Source organism: Pseudorca crassidens, chromosome 19 (genome assembly GCF_039906515.1).
Source record: "Pseudorca crassidens isolate mPseCra1 chromosome 19, mPseCra1.hap1, whole genome shotgun sequence".
NCBI lineage: Eukaryota > Metazoa > Chordata > Mammalia > Artiodactyla > Delphinidae > Pseudorca > Pseudorca crassidens.
The window spans coordinates 19521202-19544627 of NC_090314.1; the positions used below are offsets into that span (position 1 = coordinate 19521202).

General features: G+C 42.6%; 1 long non-coding RNA gene across 2 annotated transcripts in view; it reads left to right on the plus strand.

The window, feature by feature from the left end:
* The window catches only part of LOC137212434 (uncharacterized), a 37494-nt gene that overhangs the window by 1842 nt on the left and 12226 nt on the right, over positions 1–23426 (plus strand). The window lies entirely within an intron of this gene.

Genomic DNA, 23426 nt, shown 5'->3' on the forward strand with positions numbered 1-23426 from the left:
CTCTGTGTGAAGACTCTCAAGGCCAGACCTGCCTTCTTTCTTGGGCTTCAGATTTACATATTCAGATACTTACAATAAAGCCTGATATGTCACAACTGAGAACAATCTTCTCTCCCAAAGGTGCTCCATCTGTTATATTCCCTACCCTAGTGAGCATGTCCATCCAGTCACCCAAGCCAGAAGCTGGAGTGTTTTCAGACTCAGGCCACTCTCCCTCAACCCCATGTGGCATGAATCAGTCCCCAAGCCCTGCCAGTATTTTCTCTTAGACGTTCTGGAGTCTGTCTTCTCTGTTCCAAAACAGCTGCCACTGTCTTAATTCAAGAGCTTGTCATGTCATCTCTCTTAACACTCCTTTATAACCCCACACCCTAAGAAACCGCCATCAATACCTTGGTGCATTTCCTCCTAGGCTTTTAAAATTTTACTAGCTGTGTGTCCTTGGGCAAATTTGTTAACCTCCCTATGCCTCAATCTTCTCATCTGTAAAATGGAGATGGTAATGTTACCTACTTCACAGTTTTGAGAATTAAGTGAGTTAATATGAGAAAAACATTTAGAACAGGGTCTGGCAACAGAGTGTCAGATACTAAGAGTAAGATGTAAGTGTTAGATACTATTTTTCTACATAATAATCCCAGCTAGCTGCAAAAGTGAAAGATCAAAATCTCATAAAATATAAGGGATTGGCAAAGAGCCATAAAAATAACATCAAGTATATGTATAATCAAAATCATAAGTAAAAGTTCTGGAAAGCATTCACTTCCAAAACAAAGCTGATCCAACCACTAAAAACCCGTTTTCTTGAATCTCATTCTTGAGTTATTCAGAAAACATTGCTGCTGTGTGGTTAGCTACTAAGGGTGATTTAGTCATGATTTTTTTATGTGGATATCATTTCTTTAAAAATTTTTGAACCAACATTTACTATCTTGAAATATAATTTTTTAAAAATTTACATCCTGTCTTACTCCATTTTCTCACCTCTCAGCAAAATGTTGTATTAACAGTTTGGCATTGGGAATTCCCTGGGGGTCCAGTGGTTAGGATTCCATGCTCTCACTGCTGAGGGTGTGGATTCAGTCCCTGGTCGGGGAACTAAGGTCCAGCAAGCCACGCAGCTTGGCCAAAAAGAAACAACAACAACAACAACACAATTCGGCATTTTCATGTAGTTATATCTCTTAAGGATGTATTTTTCTACACTGTTTTCTTATACTGACAGAAGTACATAGCATTAGAGAGGGGAAGCAAAAATTATTACATTCTTTTGTTTAAGGACAATAAATATAACCATTTTATATGTAAATAATTAGAATTTTGTGGTAGAATACAATAGAAAATTTTGTGTCATGCTTTTTTTCTTTCTCACGATAAAATAATAGTTTCCTATGTAGATAAACTTTTCACCACATCATTGTAGGTAATTTGAACTTCATTTGGAGGTGAGTTTTTTTCCTTTCCTTCTTCAGAATACATGATATTTAATAGTGCAGAAAGGTGGGCTTCTCCTGTAATTAAACTCTCATTACTCATATGGACAGCGTAGGTATATTCCCCTTGATGTTATGAATGTATCCAGTTCAAAATTGTGGCCTGTTTTGGGAGACTCCATATTCACCCAAAGTTAGAACAATTCAAGTGGGTTGTCTCTGAAGTTACAGACAAACCTCTAAATTAGCTTTAAATTGGGAAGGATTCTTGCAGGATCTTGTTTCTGAATATATATCCTGGTGAGAGTAGAAAGTAAGTGTTCCCTTCCTATAACTAAAGGGAAGCAATGTTTACTTAAAATAACAATCAAACATGACTTTAAAAAAAGAAACCCACTAATAATTGTACAACAGGAGTTTGAAGCCTACCACCACCAGAAAAACAAAACAAAACAAAACAAAAACAAAACAGAACAACAAACCAACATCCAAAATCCCAAATATTTTATTGTCCCCTAGTGTGGTTAAATCTCAAAGATGAAAAAGATCGCCATAGTCTTTTTTTTTTTTTTTTTTTTTTTTTTTTTTGCGGTACGCGGGCTTCTCACTGTTGTGGCCTCTCCCATTGTGGAGCACAGGCTCCGGACGCGCAGGCTCAGCGGCCATGGCTCACGGGCCCAGCCGCTTCGCGGCATGTGGGATCTTCCCGGATCGGGGCACGAACCCGTGTCCCCTGCATCGGCAGGCAGACTCTCAACCACTGCGCCACCAGGGAAGACCCGCCGTAGTCTTTTGACTCACTATTGACTGAGACCAAACAAAAAAAAGTTAAGAACAGCCTCATTGTTTAAGCAATAGGAAAGTTGCTTGTGTGCCTGTTTGTTTTGCTTTTTGGACCTTTTTGCTATTGTTGCTACAGCTCCCCCAGGCTAAGCCTAGGAATTCGCCCATAGTTATTCAGTGCTTGGGTCCTAGAGCAGGAGTTTCGGATCTTGGGATTTGTGGAGTTAAGTCTGGGATCCTGGATTGAAGAGTGTGGAATTTGCTCAGAATTTAGCTGGACAAGCATAATTTATACACACAAACATGTGCATTAATAAACTGTAGTAGATGCCTTGATAGTTGTAGAACATACAGAAAAAATAATAGAGCCCAGAGGAAAATTCTGGAGGCAACTCCTTTTGTCTGTGGTAGTCTTGCAGGGGATGAAGTGTCTAGAAATGCCCCTACTTTTACCCTGCTGTCTTATTTTTCACTTTTCTTCCTGATTTCACATTTTTTGTGAGGTGTTTGACAGTGTGGTATGAGCAGAACGTTAGTATCAGGTTTTCAAAGATGTGTAATTTGATCTTAGTTTACAACTATACCCAGAATGGCCGAAAGTGTGGAAAATGGTGTAGCCAGTCTAGATGTTTCTACATCTATGTCTGAGCCAGAACGCTCCTGGCAGCCTATAGGAAATTATCGTATTGTATCTAAAAGGGTAAGCAGAGACCCTGTCTCCAGTGTTCTGTAGGATTCCCAGAGCTTGTTGCTGAGCTGACTCAGCTCCATCCCCTTCTCCTCTCCTTACCCGCAAACTCAGGGCACCTACACGCAGGCTCAGTCCTTTAGCTCAGTCCTGGACCTTCAGGAGAAATCTGTATAAAATGGAATATTCCATGCAGTGATAGAGATTTTCCTCATATCAATCATTTTTCTCTTCCTCTGATAGAGCTTTGCATTTTCATTTTTCTGAATGTTCCTACCTATGACCATCTGTAGAGATTATGAGGGAGAAGAAAATTATCTTTCACCGACTGCATGAAACGCAAGTGTTTCTCTTGCTTGTCCTCCCCTCTGTTCTTTGTTTGGGAAATGCTTCTGTACTCTTCTCAACTTCGGTTGCCTGACTTTGGGGGCAACTTTTTAAGTCAGCTGTTTCTTTCTCCCTTCTGTTGGAGGGTGCCAGCATTGGCTGGAATTTGAGTCCTTCTCCCGGGACCCAGAGAGTCCTGCGGACAGCTCACAAGCTATCTCTACTCGAGCTGCTGGCCCCAGCCAGTCTTGCCCTGGTGGAATGGATTTGAATGCAAGATCTTCCAACTGATACCTTTACTTGCTAACATATGGGTCATCGTTTCTTTTAGGCTGAGGAATTTCTGACTGATTTCCAACCCTCCTCCATATCGTTTCTTTTTAAGTTCTTTTTTAATCTTCCATATTGTTTTACTTTCTGAATTTGTTTTTTCCTTTCTATGAAATGAATTCTCTTGTTATAATGAAAATGTTTCATTTTCTCTACTTGGTTTTAGGTTCCTTGAGGGCCATGACTTTTCTTTTTTTTTTTTTTTTTTTTTTTTTGCGGTACGCGGGCCTCTCACTGTTGTGGCCTCTCCCTTTGCGGAGCACAGGCTCTGGACGCGCAGGCCCAGCGGCCATGGCTCAGGGGCCTAGCCGCTCCGCGGCATGTGGGATCTTCCCGGACCAGGGCACGAACCCATGTCCCCTGCATCGGCAGGCAGACTCTCAACCACTGCGCCACCAGGGAAGCCCCATGACTTTTCTTTATCTTGGAGTCATTTTTAGGATTTTGCACATAATTGATATTCAACAGATGTTTGTTGAATGGAATTGAATTGACTCTTTCATCTAACTTCCCACTAGGGTATTTGAGGTAAACTGAGAAAGCAGGTGTTCCTATTACTGTCTTTACAAAAATCAAGAGAAATCAAATTCGAAAGTTTGCTAGTAGGAGAGTTCAAAGATTAAGGCAATTGTGATTGAAGCCAATAAAAAAAAAAATTGTGTGATTTTGCTTATTATTTTTACCTGGAAAAATAAGTGTATTGAAGAAATAATCTCCAATGTATAGTTAGGAGTCTTCGAGACTAGCATTTAAACTAATTTCTCAGGGGCATAGAATCATTTTCAGATTCATAGCTGGAAGGGACCTTAGAGATCATACAGTGTAACCTTATTTTACAGGTGATGAAACTGGTATTTGACTCTACAAATGAGTTTCTCATATTCATACAACTAGTTAGTAAAAGAATGAAGATGGGGCACAGTTCTGCTCGTGAGGAGCCTGGCACTTTTCTCATTGCACTGTAGTTCTTTTACCATACTGTGGTTATTTGTACACATGCCATCTCCCCTCAAAGTGTCATTGGTTAATAGAAGACAGAAGCCATGTCTTTTTCATCTTGCTATTTATGGAAGGTAAAAGGTATAATGCTTGGCAAGTATGGCCGCCAAATGGTAGGTGCTCAATTAACTCCCTTTGAATTAATTAAATTCTTACCTGATGAAATGTGTTTCTTCTTGGCCTCATGTTCATGAGAAGCCACTTTTTGTTTATTCATTAAATATTTATTGATTACCTACTATGTACCAAGTACAATGCTAGTATCAAAATGAGAGTTAAAATGAAGATCTCCTTGGGGAGTGAGAAAAAATAAATGAAGATCTCCTTTCAGCTCTGAGTCTATATTAAAATCGTACTGTGGGGTATTAAATATCTCAGTTAGAAAGGAAAGGCAGTGAATTCTCAGCTGATCTACTTCCTTTTTATAGACTTGTTTGCATTTCATAGAATTTTAGTGCTAAAGAGAACTTAAGGTTACCTAAGATCACATTTTCAGTAAATGGCAAATTTGAGGACCAGAATGAATGTCATCTCCCTCAAAATCCAGTATTCTTTCCATTACAAAGAATTCCTTCCTTTCTTTTGCATTTTTGGAACAACATATGCATTAATTAAACTTATGAGTGTTAATAAAATGGAGATGCATATTTCTTTTCGATTAGGTATCAAATGCCTGAAGGGGGTTATGGAGAGAAAACAGAACAACTGATTCTTAACCGGAAAACAGAAAATGTCTTAGTCATCTGCTTCAAATGATAGGATACTAGAGCTGGAAGTTTCCTTAGGGACCAACTGAGCAAGCCCTGTTAGTTCCAGATGAAGGTGCTGAGGCTCAGCTTCACCAAAGTCACGTGGTAGGTTTCTACCAGGGGCAGGGCTAGAATACAGGTCCCTGGACTCCTCATCCATGAGGCCAGTGTTTCCCAAACTTCAGTCATTTGAAAACTACCTTTTCAATTTGTCCAAATCCACATATCATTTATGTTAGTATTTACTTAATATTTTTATTTGAATCAAGTTTTTTTGTTTTGTTTTGTTTTGTTTTGGTCATGCCTTGCCACTTGTGGGATCTTAGTTCCCCAACCCAGGATTGAACCCGGGCCCTCAGCAGTGAGAGCGCAGAGTCCTAACTTCTGGGCCACCAGGGAATTCCCTATTTTTAAAATTAAAAATTTTCTAATATGTAATGTATTTTAAAACTTCCGGGCTTCCGTGGTGGTGCAGTGGTTAAGAAACCACCTGCCAATGCAGGGGACATGGGTTCGAGCTCTGGTCCGGGAAGATCCCACATGCCGCGGAGCAACTAAGCCCGTGTGCTACAACTACTGAGCCTGTGCTCTAGAGCACACGAGCCACAACTACTGAACCTGTGCGCCTAGAGCCCGTGCTCCACAACAAGAGAAGCTACCGCAATAAGGAGCCTGCGCACTGCAACGAAGAGTAGCCCCTGCTTCCCACAACTCGAGAAAGCCCACATGCAGCAACGAAGACCCAACACAGCCAAAAATAAATAAATTTATTTTTAAAAAAACTTCCATTTACTATTAAGAAAAAAGGTTGCCATTATCATAAATGGGAAACCAGTGTTATTTGCTATAACTAGAAGACAAACATAAAAATTAAAACTTTGGAAATATTTCTAAATTCTCCTTAATTCCTCCTCTTGCTGAAGGCATGGCTCCCAAGGTTTACTCTCTTTTTAAAGAGAGAAACAAGTATTAGAGACTCCAAATGAGAATTACTTCTTGATGTAATTAAAGACAATTGAAAGGGAGTCACTTTCTCTCTACATATTTTTTGTCATTTTATGCGGCAGCCAAAAACTGTTTTGTATACCACCAGCAATTCAAACTCCACAATTTGGGAAACACTACCCTGACCTATAATAGCATGTATTGAAAATGCATTTTGACCCTGTACTCTCATCCTTGGGTAACACTGTATTTTATAAACATTAATTGGTTCTTATCTAACCCGTGTCTTAAAGGCATAGATTGTATTTCTTCATCCCACAGAGGAATGAACTGAGTTCCAGAGAGGGTTGGAGAATTACCCCAGCACAGTGATAAGTTTGAGCCAGGGGCAAACAAGCCAGGTTTAAATTCCTGATAAAGATTTGGCCACCTTCCTTCCCTTGATGTGACCTGGGAATCTAGGAGTTGTGCAATCCTTGTGGCTTGCTCCACCTGTCAAGCAAAGGGCTGAGGAGGCTGGGGCAAAGACTGACTTTTAACTCAGTTTGGCCCTTGCCAGGTTAGCTCATTTAATCCTGCAGCAAATGTATCCCATTTCACAAAAGGAGAAACAGTTTCAAAGAGGCTAAGTAACTTTCCTCAATTCTCACACTCCTAAGAGGCAGAGCCAGACTGTGAACTCCGCTTCCTACTTCTTAAGCTCATGTGCTTCACTGACACCATGAAATTATACATTTGGAGACCTGGGTTCTAGTTTGATTTTGCCACCGTTCAAAAAATCAAAGGATCCTAAGCCATTACTATCTCTGCCTGCTTTGCCCAGTCATGGGTTTCCTTAGTTTTCTCATCGCCTCACAAAGGGACACAAGTGGATTCGCGTTGTAGGCCCCTCGTTCCATCTCTCTTCCCTGCATTAGTACCATTCGGCCCTTATTTTATTTTGCATCATTCTGTGACATGATTAGAGCAATGGCAAAGTTTGAGAAATTGGTTTAAAAAATTGAAATTCCCAAATTAATGCTGCTAAGAATCAACATAAACTAGACATGCTGAGAGAATTTATAAATCGACTTGGCTAGCTCCTAAATCTTACCAGGAAGGCCTTTGGTGAGGGGTTGGGGAGGTGAGCGGAGGCTGAGGGGGACCTGCTTGGAGGGAGACCATTAACAGGGAGATTGAAAGGGCCTAAAGTGAGGGGAGGGGGAGGAATCTTAATAAGCAGGAATTCAGAGGGATTTGGGATGAGGAGCAAAGCGAGGTGGGGATAGAGGGATGGCGGGGAGTAGGGGGACAGGAGCCGATGTGGGAGGGGAGACAGAGACAGTTTTCTCCTTTCTTCAGCTCCTTAGCCTGACTGCTCTGCCTGTAGCAGCCCCTGTATATATCTTAGGGTCTTTTCCCATTCCTTGAGCTGGCAGTGCCCTCAGTCAAGTAGAAGATATAGACCTATTGCTCCTTTTTGCTCCCTTTGGGCAGCAGGTCCTCCAGCAGCCTGATGCCTTGGAGAATATCATCTTCTTTTCACATTTCAGCAGGTCATTCATAAATACTTCCTCCTTCAACTTCCATGGACGCCCCACCCTACAGTTCTCACACTGCCTCAGCCACGGCGCTGCCATCTCCATGGTCCATTGTATCACATATTTTAATGCATAAATTTTGTAAAGTATCTGGGGAATACCTTCAAATGGGGAAATAAGTGTTCTGTCTTCCAATTTTATTTATTGAAATATAGCCAAAGGTTAATGGACCCATATCACATGAGGAGGTAGCGAGTGACATATTCTTCTTCTAAATGGCTTGTCTGATAACATCACTAATTTTGGATAATTCATTTACCATTTCACCCCCAACACAGCCTATTACACACACACACACACACACACACACAAATTCTAATCATTTTCTTTGTCAATAAATGTAAGGATTGTGGGTAGTAAATGATGTTTCAGAAGTTGGGACCCCCTCTGATATCAATGCTTTAAAATATTTTTAAATTAGTCATTATCACCGGAGAGATTCCAATTGTATTGATAGGCAATTTGAAAGCACAAAGAAATTATTTTCAGAGTCGCAGAGCAGGGAATAGTGAAAGTCCTTGAGTCAGTGAATAAGCCAACAGACAAAATCTCTCATTGTTTGCCAAGCTCTTGATTTCTTCTCTTGGAAAAAGTGATTTCAAACCAAAAGTGATTTCAAACAAACATCTCTCAAAGGGAATTAAAACTTGAGGTAGGTGAGAAGGAATTAAGAGTGTAGGTAGTCTCATAAAAGAGCTTGTCTTCAGGCCCAGACAATTCCCATCTCAGGAAAGAATCTGCAAATGTGACCATGACGCGAGGGTAGAAACTCTTTGATGAGAAGTCAGGAAGAACAGACATGAACCGAATTTGTAACTAGTGGAGGATTTTTACCCAGAGGGGTTGATAACAGAATGAAACTGACCTAGAGAAAGGTCTCTAGGAGGGATCCCTTGAACACTCATCAATCAGAAGGAACCACAGTCTGGAAAGTACATCATTTGGATCTCGAGTGGTGCCAGAGTTCAGTGGAAAAAGTCCAGAACTTGAAGTCTGGAATTTGAGTCTCCCTTGCTGGCGATTCACATGACTTAGGGTCCGCAGCCTGCTGTTCCACTCTTAGAAATGCCTGCTGAGTAAAAGAGAAAGTATGTGTGAAATGCTTTATGTCTCTAGAAGGAAAAACTATGTATAAAGGCAGGATAGTAATGTAATACTTTTCATTCAGCTCTCAGGCTTCATTGGACTCATTAGAAATTTATGTAGCTGGAATTCCCAAATGATTTAAGGAATAAGCTCTGAAGGATGGAGGAGCAGGCAGTTCTAAAATGGATACAAGTGAATGAGTTAGAGAAAACCTAACTATTTTATTGCTTTGAAATAGGACTAGTGAAGCTGCTGATATACAATTTGTTTTTCTTCTGCCAGAGTAGAACCATTTTCCATGAACTTTTCTTTATGTCTTTCTTGTTGTTTTCGTCCCAACCTTATCTTTTTTCTCTTTAAAAAAAAATCTCTCATGCATTTACTCCTTTGGAGGAGGGTATTGTTAAGGGGTTAACTACCTAACTTTTTTCACCAATGCCTTGACTTAAATTAGTCCTGATATTCCCAAATTATGTTTCTATATGTGAACTTGGGTGGAAAATAATAAATGCTAAGGGAAAGGTCAAATTGAGGATGTGGAAGAATTGGCAAGAAGTTGAAATCCAAGGGCTTGAGTCATGAAAAGGAGATAAATGAGGCTAAAATATAATTAAGCCGTGAGAGGAATTAAAGTTTTTTCTTAAGTGAAAATTATTGTTTATGGCCGTCACTATACCAGTCCCAGAACTCAAGGCTCCTCAAGTCCGTGAAACATGGCTCTGAAAGGAGCTGCTTCAATGTATTATCTTGTTTCAATAACTTCTTAAATTTTCATTCATTTAGCTCACAAGATACAGATAAGAGAAGGCAGAGAGCTGGGGAGGAGAGACACTTGTTGCCAAGATTTTCTTTTTGTAGCAAATGAGTCTTAAAGAAGGAAGAGCTCATCCTCTTATCCCTTGAAATCTTACTGTTTCATATTCCTCCCCAAACTTGACCTTCCTTTCAACTTGTATTGGAACCTCTCCAGAACTAAATTCTACTGTCCAATTCAAACGATAACCTTTCCTATTTCCTTTCTTCTTCGTCTTCTTTTTTTTTTTTTAATTAATTAATTTATTTGGCTGTGCCGGGTCTTAGTTGTGGCACGCAGAATCTTTGTTGCCATGTGTGGGATCTTTAGTTGCGGCATGTGAACTCTTAGTTGTGGCACGCAGGATCTGTTTCCCTAACCAGGGATTGAACCCAGTCTCCCTGCATTGGGAGCACAGAGGCTTAACCACTGGACCACCAGGGAAGTCCACTATTTCCTTCCTGTTTGCCTGCCCTATTACAAATAGGTGGCACAGAACTTGGCTTTTTATGAAAACTTTCTTGTAACAATGCTTATTTTTATCAAAATATTCCATTCAGCTAGTTTAGGGAGTCAAATGATGCTTAAAAAGTCTTCTACCAAAAGCAGCATCTCCGGATGCCCTTATCCTCACTTCCTGCCACCCAGAGGCAACTGGTCAACTGGTTAAATTGTTCTCTTCTGATGTCTACCTCCATATTTCTAAGAACAATGTGTATATTATCTCTTTTTATTTTGTCCCAGAGCAATTTTTATAAGTTAGGCAATTGTGAAAAGCTGAAAGATGTGAACAAGCTGTTTATTTGATCAAGTTTATTGTTCTTCAAATTCAGGCATTGAGTTTAATTCGTCTTCAAAGTACAAAACGTATATAACCAACCTGCAGTACACTATTCTGAATGATAAAGTTTTTGGAAGTGCAAACCCAAAGAAGATAATGCATTTACCCAACTATAATAAAATCAATGAAATACAATCAGCCAGGATTCAGTTGAAGCCTCAGAACCCACAGGAGCAGAAGGAGCAGAATGCACTAGGAGGTGCGTGTGTGTGTGTGGTGTGTGTGGTGTGTGTGTGTGTGTGGTGTGTGTGGTGTGTGTGTGGTGTGTGTGTGGTGTGTGTGTGTGTGGTGTGTGTGGTGTATGTGTGTGGTGTGTGTGTGGTGTGTGTGTGATATGTGGTGTGTGTGTGGTGTGTGTGGTGTGTGTGTGTGTGTGGTGTGTGTGTGTGTGGTGTGTGTGTGGTGTGTGTGTGGTGTGTGTGTGTGTGGTGTGTGTGGTTGTGTGCGTGTGTGGTGTGTGCGTGTGGTGTGTGTGTGTGTGGTGTGTGTATGTGGTGTGTGTGTGTGTGTGGTGTGTGTGGTATGTGTGGTGTGTATGTGGTGTGTGTGTGTGTGGTGTGTGTGTGTGGTGTGTGTGGTGTGTGTGTGGTGTGTGTGTGGTGTGTGTGTGTGGTATGTGGTGTGTGTGTGTGTGTGGTGTGTGGTGTGTGTGTGTGGTGTGTGTGTGTGTGGTGTGTGTGTGTGTTTGTGTGTGTGTGTGTGTATCATGTAAATCATATCTAATCTTACGCAATTGTGGGGCCTCTTTAAGCAGTCTCTGTAAAGCTGTTGTGATCACACCTAATCCTGGAGCTTGAAGACTTCAGCAAAGACAGCCTGGAAGGGAAGATAGATATAAAGTAGGGAAAAGCAAGTACAACCTGGAAACTACAAGCATGAGCTAAAACCCCAGGAGGACAGACTGAAACCATGTCACTTCTCACTGCCTCTAACCTTGATGGTATAGACAGCCTGTGGGAGAAGCTGTCCCCTTCATTATATATCTAACCCAGGAGCTGAAAAAGCTGGAGAACGATTCAGGGGAAGGTGGAGCAGTTGTAGGTCCAGCCACTGTCCCATGCCATCAAGATAAGCCAGCAGATAAGCAATAATGTTAGCCACAAAGTGGTTGCTTCTTGGGGCTTCCCTTGTGGTAGAGTGGTTAGGAATCCACCTGCCAATGCAGGGGACACAAGTTCGAGCCCTGGTCTGGGAAGATCCCACATGCTGCGGAGCAACTAAGCCCATGCGCCACAACTACTGAACCCCGTGTTCCGCAATAAGAGAAGCCACTACAATGAGAAGTCTGCGCACCGCAACGAAGAGTTGCCCCCGCTCACCAAAACTAGAGAAAGCCTGCATGCAGCAACGAAGACCCAACACAGCCAAAAATAAATAAATACATAAATAAAATTTATAAAGAAAAAAAGTGGTTGCTTCTTTGCTTCCAAACCCCAGATCTGTGTAAAAATGTATCTTGTAGTTCACCCTAGCCAGAAACATACAGGGAGGGAATTTTGAGTAATTTATTATCATAATAAATAAATAGTTCAGGATTCAAGTATGCATCCTGCCCCCTTACCAAGAGAACAATGGAAAAGTCATCTAACAATCCTGGGACCATGTGTACTTTGGGAAAAATGACTTGCAAGAGGAAAAAAAGAATAGTGGTATTTCATTCCTGGAAATTACCTAGAAGTCCATCATCAGGGATATTTGCCCTGCTCCTTTTCTACTGCCCAAATTAAGATAACTGCTGGATAAACCGAGGTTTCTAAAATTGTATTCCCTAAATTTTTAATAAAAGATAGCAGAGCTATGCTTTTACTTCAGAGCCTTTTCATTTTCAATCACCACCTTATTTAAAAGAAAACAAACAAAAGGCCTCCAAATGAATCATCTCTGTAGTAATCTGATTTATTTTCTTACCTCTTGGCATTTAGGTGAATTGTGGTTTTACTTTTTTTTTAAGTAGGTAGGCTTAAGTTTCTCTGTTATCACAGTGGAATTTAAGAATTGCTGTTTACACTGTTTAACAAGCAAGAACAATGCATACTGTTCAGTAGAGGGTAGGTGAAGCTGGACACGTATTAAATTTTGAGTATTAAGAAAAGTGCTACGGTGGAGCCAAGAAGTTAATGTTTTTAGATGAACAAACTGTTTCCATTTAGTATAACTCACTCTCTTTTTTTTTTTTTTCAGGGAAAGTGTTATGAAAGGAAGGACTATACCTAAATTTTAAATTTTAATTATAAATTAAGTTTAGGTCTCCCTTTTTTCTCCTAAGCTATTCATAGATGAAGTTCATCATTCTTTCCACTGTACGACATGGAATATAAGCAACAGAACAGAAAAAGCCCCCCCAAACAAAAACCATTGTATCTGTTTCTCCCAGCTTTCTCCATGACAACAAAAGTTAGGAAAGAAAAGATAGTCATAAAAATCTCCACTACAGGAAAACTCGTCCAAAATAAATGTCTTTTTTAATAAATTTATTTATGTTTTATTTATTTATTATTTTTGGCTGTGTTGGGTCTTCGTTGCTGTGCGCAGGCTTTCTCTAGTTGCGGCGAGCAGGGGCTGCTCTTCTTTGCCGTGCGTGGGCTTCTCATTGCAGTGGCTTCTCTTGTTGCGGAGCACGGGCTCTAGGTGGCGGGCTTTCAGTAGTTGTGGCTCGCGGGCTCTGGAGTGCAGGCTCAGTAGTTGTGGCGCAAGGGCTTAGTTGTTCCGCAGCATATGGGATCTTCCCGGACCAGGGCTCAAACCTGTGTCCCCTGCATTGGCAGGAGGATTCTTAACCACTGCGCCACCAGGGAAGCCCCATAAATTATGTCTTTATAAAAATGAACTTAGTAGAAGTTGATCATATCAAACACAAAAAGCAAGCAAAATTGTAAACCATATAAAGGAAATCAATCTAACTTATAAAATGGCATTCAACCTGTCCAATACTTTGTATAAAAATTGGATAACTTGAAGAATTACAGTGATTGTGTCACAAAGGTAGAGGTAAGATGTTTAAATTACAGGAAGTTTTAAAAATAATTTTTAAGTGTTTCTGCTTCGGACAAATAGGAGTTATCAAACCCCTTTCACAGATTTCTTTTCTCTGGATCCTAAGGTATGCCCCATTTTTCTTGCCTTCCTGGTTTTTGGGGGGTTCTGGCAGAGCTCAGCCGCATGGCTCAGTTTCTCAGTGAGCTCATCTTACTGTGTTATGGGTATTGCCTCAATCATTCTATGCCTCAGTCATTCTGCAGACCTCACATCTCTGAGAGTGTTTCTACTTTTTACAATGAATACCATAGGGCATTCGTCTTTGGTTGGGGGGGTGGGGTCGTGGTGGTGGGGCTTTCCTCCACCATGTCTTTACTATATGGGTTTTCTATATTCAACAAGATTGTCATAAGAACCAATGTCTTCATTTATCCATGTACTGTACATGTTATGGAGTATGAGGCCCATTACCTGCAAAGATTTCTATAGACGCATAGATTTAATGAGCTCACCTTCCAAAGGCACTGTATGTGCCCCTATTTGTTAAAAATGGTTGAAAATTAGAAGTGTTTCTGTGATTTTTTTTTAGTTCGCAATGCCTCAAAGAGTGCATATGAGTTTTTAAAAGCCAATTTTTTTAAATAAATTTATTTATTTTATTTATTTATTTTTGGCTGTGTTGGGTCTTCGCTGCTGCACGTGGGCTTTTCTCTAGTTGCGGCGAGCGGGAGCTACTCTTCATTGCGGTGCGCGGGCTTCTCACTGCGGTGGCTTCTCTTGTTGCAGATCATGGGCTCTAGGCACGTGGGCTTCAGTAGTTGTGGCACACAGGCTCAGTAGTGTGGCACACGGGCTTAGTTGCTCTGCAGCATGTGGGACCTTCCCGGGCCAGGGCTTGAACCCGTTTCCCCTGCGTTGGCGGGCGGATTCGCAACCACTGCGCCACCAGGGAAGCCCTGAAAGCCAAATTTAATAAGCAAATTGGTTGTATTATTAAATAGCAAAGGATGCTATAATTTCACTGTGAACTAAAAAACATACCACCAATAAAATTTCTGAATATCCCAGAAATATTGACATATAATCTTACAAATATCCTACAGAAGCTTAGCACGTCTCTCCATGACATCCAGGCTCTCAAAGATCAGAGCAGTTTGCAGGTGGGGTCTCAGTAGCAAGATGTCAAGGTCACCTAGGGGATTAACACCCAGAGCTGGACTCCTAGGCTAGCTGGCCTGCCCTGCTTTGTTCAGGCAATAAAAGCCAAAATGATAGTCTCATTTAGTTGGGCTTCAGCGGAGGGCGAGAGAGTAGGGAAGCACTCAGGGAAAACCTACAAATTCTACCATAGCCAGAATTTCCATTTATCCCTACTTGGAAAAAAAAAAAAAGACAAAAGAGTAGCAAACACTTTCTCCATATGTTTCTCCATTGGTTCATTGTGCTCACTAAAACCAACTCTGTTTGCAATTCTGATCCAGGATGCAGTGAATCAGCAAATTGTTTTCTTTTTAATTTGTGGTATTACTCAGTTGCTTTGACATAAGCAGTGACATAACACTCACCATATTTCGCTGTGATACAAACAATGTCTTTCTCTGCTCTGAAGCTTTAGACTTCCTGAGCTGACTTTTCTAATGCAAGATGTACTTCTCAAGGGGAACATGCTGTGTAATCATGTTTAAATATTTGCACTGGCACCTTTAAAATCCGGTGCTGTCTTTAGGGCCTTTGTGGATGAAGCCTTGGAAAACCAAGACAACACCACTGTGGTTCTCACTCACTAGTATTCCCTTGTTATGATGGACAAAATTTCAATGTATAGAGCAAGGCATAGACACAAAGGTGAGCAAATTTGGGTGTCAATATTAAGTAAATTATTTAGGTAGTTGTAAAACGAGACCCTCTTCTTCTCCACCATATTGCATTATTTTCAAATCATCTGAATTCCCAAGCTAAGAAACTATTGGCTAGAGATTGCCTCTGTTGCCGCAGTCTTCCCAGTAAATACTGGTGAGAGCTAGGAACAAAACTTAATAAAAGCTTTCTTGTATGTTCTCTGCTGCCCTGGCATAGCATTAAATGGGTATGGATGGTCTTTCAACAATAGCCCACACTGAAGCAAAAAGTAACCCTGAGCTACCAGCTCAGGTCCCTTCTACTACCAGCTAACCCCATCCACTGCCTCAAAAAGTTACTAAAGAGTATAACAAAAGAAACAGAAGGATGAAGATACTAACAGGAGTCACAACACCCTCTCCCCTGCAAGTTTAACAGTCCAACCTCCTCAACCAACCGCCAAGTTGGCTGTTATTTTGCAAAGTAATCTGTGTTAGACCAACAGGTAATCCCTCTGTAGTTATTTCTGATTTAGGAAATAAGCATTTGTGTTTATTTTGTGGCCATAGTGAATCCTCACGCTGTAGCCTCAAGGGTTAAAGCCAGATAGAGCTGAAAGAAATGCTTTTAAAAGCTGTCCTTCAGGAGGCGGCCCTAGATCAGCTACATTTTGTAGGACAGCTTCCCCATGACCTCAGTGAGAGTATCAGAAATCTTCTTAGTGCAATGCGATCTCTTCTGTGTGCAGTTGGCCCTTTGCTTTGTGGTTTGAGCTTCAGCAGAATTCCATATGGCTGATGGTAAAGCAGAGAAGAATCCCAGGAGGGCCAAGAAAAGGTGGATTCCTGTTGCCAAAAGCTGCCTAGCAGTTTCCAGTCCATGATGTTCATCAACATCTGAAAATCCCTGACGGCCAGCCATGGATGTGTGGGAATGGCTGCTGCCCAGTCAACCAGGAATCCCTCAGCACAGAAGCTCTTGAAGGGGCAAAAAGCATATCAAAACACTTAAGTGGAAACACTTAAGTGGAAACTTAGGAGACTTAGGACTCTCGTTAAGGCCACAATGGCCAATGGTGGTATAGTTTGACACAAACCTCTAACTAGGCAGAAGAACAACAGGAAAACTGTCTGAAATAGGCCTGGATTCCTTGTTACCTCATGCTCAAGATGGCAACTTGGCTCACATGTCTGGTACCTGGGCTGGCATGGCTGGAGCAGCTAGGCTCTGGGCAACGTGGCTGTCTCTCTCCACATGGCTCGCTCGGGTTTGCTCACAACATAGCTGTTTCAGGAGAGTTGGATTTCTTACATGGTGGCGGACTTGCCCCAGAGCAAGCATCTCAAGAGAAGTGCGCAGCTCCTTATGACCTGTCCTTGAAAATCCCAGAACTTCACTTCTGCCAAATTCTATTGTTTAAGAAGTCATGAAGACCAGCCCAGATTTAAGGGGAGAGGAATTCAAGAATGCATCTTGAAGGGAGAGGAGCATGTGAGGTGGGAGATATTGTGTAGCCATCTTTGAAAAACACAATTTTCTGCATCTCAGGACTCCAAATTTTCTAACAACTGTCTAGTATTAGTAATTCTAGTGCACTGTATTTCTGTAAGAAAAACCCTAAATTTTGCTCTTGGTAATTCTATTTGGACAAATTGGAAATTTATTAAGCCTTTCAACTAACCAAACTTCTGAATTTGAGTTTTAACCATATTTAAGTGTTACTGTGATTTCAGAGAGGCTGTTGATTCTGAAGTAGTGGACTTTGATCGAGTTGACTTAAAAAACAACACTATTTGGATCTTAACTGTGATATAGACATTATAGTAATAGATCATTGGTGTTCTACTGACTATTTCTATTCTTTTTTTTTTTTTTTTTTTTTGGCTGCTTTGGGTCTTCATTGCTGTGCACTGGCTTTCTCTAGTTGTGTCGAGCGGGGGGCTACTCTTCGTTGCGTTGCGCGGGCTTCTCATTGCGGTGGCTTCTCTTGTTGCAGAGCACGGGCTCTAGGTGCATGGGCTTCGGTAGTTGTGGCACACGGCCTCAGTAGTTGTGGCTCGCGGGCTTAGTTGCTCCACGGCAAGTGGGATCTTCCCAGAGCAGGGATCAAACCCGTGTCCCCTGCATTGGCAGGTGGATTCTCAACCACTGCGCCACCAGGGAAGTCCAACTATTTCTATTCTTGAGGACAAATTCAACGTATGCCATCATTAAAACTTAAAAAAAGAAATGAGGACAAGGTAAGTACAGATAAAGCAGCACCCAGAAAATTTTCTAAGAATAATTAGAGACAACTTCACTAAGACCCAATAAGACTCAATACGCTCGACATCCATTGTTGAACTTGGAAGGATGAGCCCAAGAGAAATCTAAGTTATTAGAGCCAATCTCCTTCTTGTCATCTTTTAGGATCCACTCAGCAGAATGGGACTTGCATCTAGAAATAAGCACAGTCACCAGTGCAGAGCAAAGACCAGGAGTAGGAGTGGATGGGTGGGGAGGAGCACTGAACCTTCTCTACATGAGCACAAATAGAGAAGGGTCAGTCTGGAGGGCAGTCATCAAGTTATCAGTGTCGGGCTTCCGTGGTGGCGCAGTGGTTGAGAGTCCGCCTGCCAATGCAGGGGACATGGGTTCGTGCCCCGGTCCAGGAGGATCCCACATGCCGCGGAGCGGCTGGGCCCGTGAGCCATGGCCGCTAAGCCTGTGCGTCCGGAGACTGTGCTCCGCAACGGGAGAGGCCACGGCAGTGAGAGGCCCGCGTACCGCAAAAAGAAAAAATAATTAAAAATTATCAGGGTCTCCCAGGAGACAGGTAATGCAAAACAATAGAACCCCTGGCTGGGACATAACAGGATGTCCGTGAAAGCAGGCAACAAACCAGTTAGACACTAAGGGGTCCCCGGACAGCAAGAACGCCACAAAGGCCCGAGATTCAGGAGTAGGGGTGGTGGTGCTTGTATTCCCGAGAGAGTAAACACACGAAAGCAAAGGACACAGTTCTTTGAAACAAAACAGAATCAATACCAGCTCTGTTCTCTTCTGCCTGAGGTTATGACTAGTCCTGGGAGCAGAGGCAGAGCTGAGGTGAATATCAGCTGGTTAGATGTGGGAGTCCTCAGAAGCCCGTTTAAGGGGAGGAACTAAGCTTATTTGGTCAGAAATGAACACACTGACTCTAAAAGTTGAGTGTGTCTCAGAATAGCCTAATTGGGTTGTTAAAAGTCACCCTTTGAACTCCACTCCCAAAGACTGTGGGTCAATATGTTGGGGTGCAGTTCAGGAATCTTCATTTTTATAACCACCCCAAGTGATTCTGCTGGCCCACATTCTGAGAATGATGGAAGTACAATCCTTTCCACTTGACCACAGGCTCAAGGATCACAAGGACAGCTGGGTTAAGGTTTTAGCCCACAAATAGAACAATTAGAATTTGAGAGGACCTAAGAGGGCCTTCAACATAACCGAGCTTAGTGAATAATTCGTCAGAAATGACCCTATTCCGGAGGTTTTGCTTTTAAACAACTGCAGCAGAGCTGTAGCTGCCACATCAGAGGTTTGAGATGTAGCTAGGAACAGTTTGCATCATTAAAAAATGTCAAGCATTTGAGAAGTTTCCCGGCCTGATTTTAAAAGCTGCACGTTTGAAAATAAAGATACTTTTTCCCCTTAAAGTAAAAATAACCCTTGTTGATTGTAGAAACTTTAAAATTTAGATAAGCAAAAATAATATTTTTAAAGACCCATAATCCCACCACCCGGAGATAACCACAATTAACCCCTTTGTATGTATCTTTCCAGCCTTTGCCCAGACAAGTACACTCATATATGGGCTTGTTTTTCCTCCCCTTTGTTTTGATAAATGGGATAGTATTGTACTTTCCTGGGTAGTGGTAGTGGTTTTTAAAGTTTTTGTTTTAGAACCAGGCTCTGAGTTTACTCTCTAGCCCTTCTAGACCCTGTGGCCTTCCATCTCTACTTCCCTCCGTATCTTGGCTTCTTTCCTCTCTGTCTGTTGATCGGTTGTTACTTTGTGACCAAAACTGGGTGTTCTACAAATTACCGATAGATGGGGCAACATGCAGAAATCTCACAGGCATTGTGCCAAATGATAGAACCCGGGCACAGAGGAATACGCGCTGTGTGATCCCTTTTGTACAGATGAGTTGGGAAAGGCCCAACTCATCTGTAGAGGCAGAAAATAGATGAGTGTTTGCCTAGGTATGGTTTGAAGGAGATGATTACAAAGGGGCATGAGGGAACTTTGAGGGATAATTTAAATATTCTATATCTTGATTATGGTGGTTATTTCATGGGTGTGTACATTTGTCACAACTCTTTGAATTTAAGTTGGGTGTGTTTTATTGTACGTAAATTATGCCTCAACAAAGTTGATTTACCCTACACTAATTTATTATTCAAAATTCTAAGAGAGGGATTCTTACTGGCTCAGTTTGTGTTAGATATCCACTGTGAGTCCTGTCAGCCAAGGGTGGAGGGCCACTGTAAGAGACAGAGATTGGGGTATACTCCCAGCTCACAACAAGCTTCCCTTCTCCAAAAATAGCCCTGAGACTCAGGAGTGGACCCCAGTGGTCATGCCTGGGCAGTGGGACTCAGTCCACCTGTCACAGCTGGCTGATGCAGGGTGGGCACATGACACAAGTCAGGCTAGTCCTCCCGCAGGAGTTTTCAAATGGGAACTTAGGAGAGAGAACCAGCATCTGGCTGGTGGGGACCTCTTCGGATGTGAGGCCCAGGTGCTGCCAGTAAGCAGGTCTGCTATCTTAGAAAAGAGTCAACATGCAGAGAAGTGCAAGACAGAGCAAAGTACTGGTAGAAAGGATTTCTCTGCAGTCAAGTGGGTGTGGAATAGGAATAATTTCAAACACCAACACTCTAAACGCACAGAGTCAACCACCCATTAGCTTTCCTCTTCCGGGACTAGAGAAAATTCCAGGGATGAGGCTTGATCTGAGTAGTTTATCAGAATTGCCAGAAGCAGGTATAAGAGGTATAAGCAGGTATAAAAGGGGAACCTCCACAGCCAGAGGAGCAAATGTAGGCATGTGAGCTAAGCAACCAGTGGGAGATCAGACATAGGAGGGAGTTAAATTGTGCTTTCCATGCCTATTTACTGAGCACCGGCTGTGTCCCCGAAACTGTTCTAGGTGCTGGCAATATAGCAGCGGATGAGGCAGATGAGGGCTCTGCTATCACGAAGCTTTCATTGTACTGGAGGGAGTAAGGCAATAAACAAACAAGAAACAGACACATGGAAATTCTAGATGGTGACACATTCAATGAAAACATAAACATAAGGAGATACTAGAAAGTGGCTTCAGCAGAGAGCTAGCCATCTTAGACAGAGGGGTCAAGAAAGGCTTAGCAATAGAGGTAGCATTTGAGTTGACAGAAGAAGGAGCCCCAAGCAGCAGGACCAGTTTCCACAAATGCACTGAGGAGCTCAAAGGTATTTGAGAAAGTCCACAGGGGTGGAGTGAAACCAGCAAGGAGAGCAGAAGCAGGTGATGCCTGATGGGGAGGGGCCAGACTACACGGGTGAGGGGTTTGGTTTATGCTAAGGATGACGGGAAGACATTGGAATATTAAGAGAAAGTTTCCATTTGTAAAAGTTCCTGCTGGCTATTCCGCTGAACATGGAATGTAGGAGAGCAAAAATGGCAGTGGGGAGAACAGATAAGAGATCACAGTAGTAAGTCCTGTTGGACACAAGTAGACAAGTAAAGATTTGGGATATGCATGACATCAGGAGTTGAAAACAGCAACAGTAAAAAACAGGTGTTGGGCAAGAGTTTAAGGGTGTAGACCAGTGGTCCCCAACCTTTTTGGCACCAGGGAGCAGTTTCGTGGAAGACAATTCTTCTGTGGTCGGAGGGCGAGGGGGGATGGTTCAGGCGGTAATGCGAGCGATGGGGAGTGATGGGGAGCGGCAGAGGAAGCTCCGCTTGCTTACCTGCCGCTCACCTCCCGCTGTGCGACCCAGTTCCTAACAGGCCACGGACGGGTACTGGTCTGAGGCCTGGGGGTTTGGGACCCCTGGTGTAGACTATGAGCAAAGCAAGTTCATGTGACATGTAAGAGCCAACTTAAAACAGAATGTAGCTCGCCCAGCAGGCTTGGGGTGTCTGAGTCATACCACTGCCCTCAGTGCCCAGAGGCGCACGTGAGGCTCTGCTGCTGAAGTGGGGGAACCCCTCCACCATTTTTGGTCACATTTCAATGTCACCCAGACATCAAAACAATGAGGTTTGTGCCCTGATGTTTCAGATTTCTTAGGGACAACAGCTCTTTCAGCATCTTCGGAAGCCCCGCTCTCCCTAGCGCTCAGAGGGCAGTGTTGACTCCCCTCCCAAGACCCCCTCTGCTGGCATGGGCAAAGGTCATGCTCCTTCTTCAACAACTCTGTACAAATGGAGCCCCAAGAACAGACTCCTTCGGAGCCCCTACTTGCACTATCCCACCCCCATGGCCACATATGTCTAAATAGCCCAGTGGTGGACACAGTTAGGTTCAAGCCAAGACTGCTACAGAAGTATTATTTTAATTCTCCCTAATTAATCTCCTCTAACATGTTCAAATATTAAGACCTTATTAACAAAAATGATTTGGATAATCCAAGCTCGAAATAAGTACTTAACCAGCAATATCCCTAATCTGAGCTTTCTGTTGGACTTTTGAACATTTTCCTCCAATTTTGAAAAACAGAGAGACAAACCAAGTAACGGCAAATAAGACATGCTGTTGTAATCTCTAGGCTACACATGAGTACTAAACTGAGTGCCCAGACACCCAGATGTCAGTCCTCAGAGGTCAATCTCTTCCCACCAAAGTTCACTCTTTTCACTCTTTCCAATTTCTGAGCCAACTCTAATAGATGGATTATAGTTCAATAGCCTCAGCTTACTCAGGTTTTGACTATTAGGAATTAATTCACCTACTCTTCTAGTCAAGGGTCTGTTGGTTGCTAGAATCAAAGACTTATACCTGGAAAAACTAAACATGGGTTAGAGGAAGGGCAGCAACTGAGGCTGCTCTCTCACCTCCTTCTCTTTCTCAGCTGCCCCCCGCCCCCTTGCGCGTGTGCATATCTCCTCCATTCCGCTCCCATTTTCTCTTCTGGCCAGCTTCCTCTGCTTAGTCAGTGTCTCCATTGCCTCATACTTTAGGCCTGCACATCGCCTTTTAGGGCCACCCAACCTTAATTCTTTATAACTTGCCAGAACGCCTACCTCCCCGCCCTTAACCAACCTAACCCCCCCAGGGAGGAATCTGATGGCCTAGCTTATATATTCCAGCTAGGCCACAAGTCACGTCACTGACCAGACCATGAATTAGCTGCCTTTGGACCTGAGATGTATCTCTGATTATATGGGTTATAACCAGGGGGCTCAGGATCACACGGTTTATGACATGATCACTCCAGTGCAACTGGATCTAGGGACAGCAGTCCCCCAGAAGAGAGAGTGCGTGGGCAGACATCCTAAAATGTCTTTTGGTACATCCTCCCCACTCTGGGGCCCAGTGGCCCAGTCATCACATTGGGTTCCTATGCTGCTACCCGAGTGCCCTTGCTGTCAGTGAAACCCAGGACAAACTACTCCCATGGGTGTCTCTCCCCAAGCATCTAGCTGATCCGGTGTCACCATCCTCCCCCTCTTCCTCACCTTTCCCCTAATTGTCTCAGTCCAGAGTTAGAGAAGTTCTTCTCACACCCTAATGGGCATACCCATGAACTGGGGATTAAAATGCATATTCTTATTCAGTCAGTCTGGGGTGGGACCTGAGATTTTGCATTTCGAACAAGCTTCCAGGGAGCACCAATGCTTCTGCTCCCAGGACCTCACTTGAAATAGCAAGGTGTCATAGAACTCAGCCTGTTTCCAGCTCTTTAGTTCTTACTGGGTTTTGTTCTTAATTTGTTGTTTGGAAGGCCCCAGCCCTGGTTCAGTAGGAGAGCATCACACTGAAAAGGCAAATTATGTGACAGCTAGAACCTGATGGTCAAGAGACTTGAAATTAATCATCTTTTAGGT